The sequence below is a fragment of the Oratosquilla oratoria genome, chromosome 3, assembly GCF_046742065.1.
Source record: "Oratosquilla oratoria isolate Oo_2021 chromosome 3, ASM4674206v1, whole genome shotgun sequence".
NCBI lineage: Eukaryota > Metazoa > Arthropoda > Malacostraca > Stomatopoda > Squillidae > Oratosquilla > Oratosquilla oratoria.
In genome coordinates this window covers 23,042,931-23,044,078 of record NC_134779.1, presented here as the reverse complement: position 1 = coordinate 23,044,078, position 1,148 = coordinate 23,042,931, and positions in this window count along the sequence as shown.

Genomic DNA, 1,148 nt, shown 5'->3' with positions numbered 1-1,148 from the left:
ATGATGATGATGATGATGATGATGATGATGATGATGATGATGATGATGATGATGATGATGATGATGATGATGATGATTATCATTGTTATTATTATAATTAATTTCTTTGATCTATTTACTCATTAATTATCATTTTGCTTAATAAAATTGTTGGGTAACAGCAGAAATGTAATCATTTGTCAAAAAGGATAGATTGATTTATTTTTCACTTATCTATTTGTTAATTTTGATGTTTATTATATTTTTGCTGAATAAAATTGTTCAGTGGCAGCTGAAATAAGGTTAGAAAATGTGTTGAAGAAAAAAACAACGAAAAAAACGAAAAAACGTTTAGTTGATTTGGAAGAAAAACGTTCTTGTAAAATCTTACGAGCGGAGTACCTCAGGGCTCAGGCAATTGTTTCTTTTTATTTGAACGAAGGAAAAAACATGAACGAAGGAATTGAATATCATATATTTAAATTCACCAAGTATAGAAACTATATAGAATACCAAAAGACTTTTTCCATCTGTTAAATATCTAAGAAGATCTAGGAAATTAGCTTAACAGCCTGAAAAATATTATTAATTAAACGCCTGAGCATACATAATGCAGTTTATACAAGAGTTCATATTCTTTTCAATCTATTTTTATATATTTTTATATATTCTTTTATAAGTCGTTTCTGGTTTTGTTTTCCCATTGTTGTAAAACATTGAAGCGAAGAAGATCTGGCTACAATTGGTCTACCAATGGAGTGGTTAACGAATGGAACAAGAATTAGATGATTTAAGAGAAGATTAGATAACTTTATGGTAAGGGACATGGAACTGCCTGGTGTAGGTCTCTTGGGGTCTCCTCTATTCCCATGTTCTTATGTTCTTAACAATCACTATTAGAGGTAACTACTAGCAGTATTAATAATGGAACAGTACTACTCAAGCACGGAAGAACTTGGTAACATATGACCGTAAGCACACGAGCGACTTTGTGGCGCCACATCGAAGCGTCGGTGCATGGAGGGGATTGGCTTCGCATAAGTTTCCACTGTTTAGAGGTTAAACCGCGCACTTCGATACTGGCGGGACACCACGAGTATGAGTCAAATCGTCTGGCAGCAGTTAAAATATTCGTAAAAGGAAAGTTATTATCCGCTTAAGGAGACTGG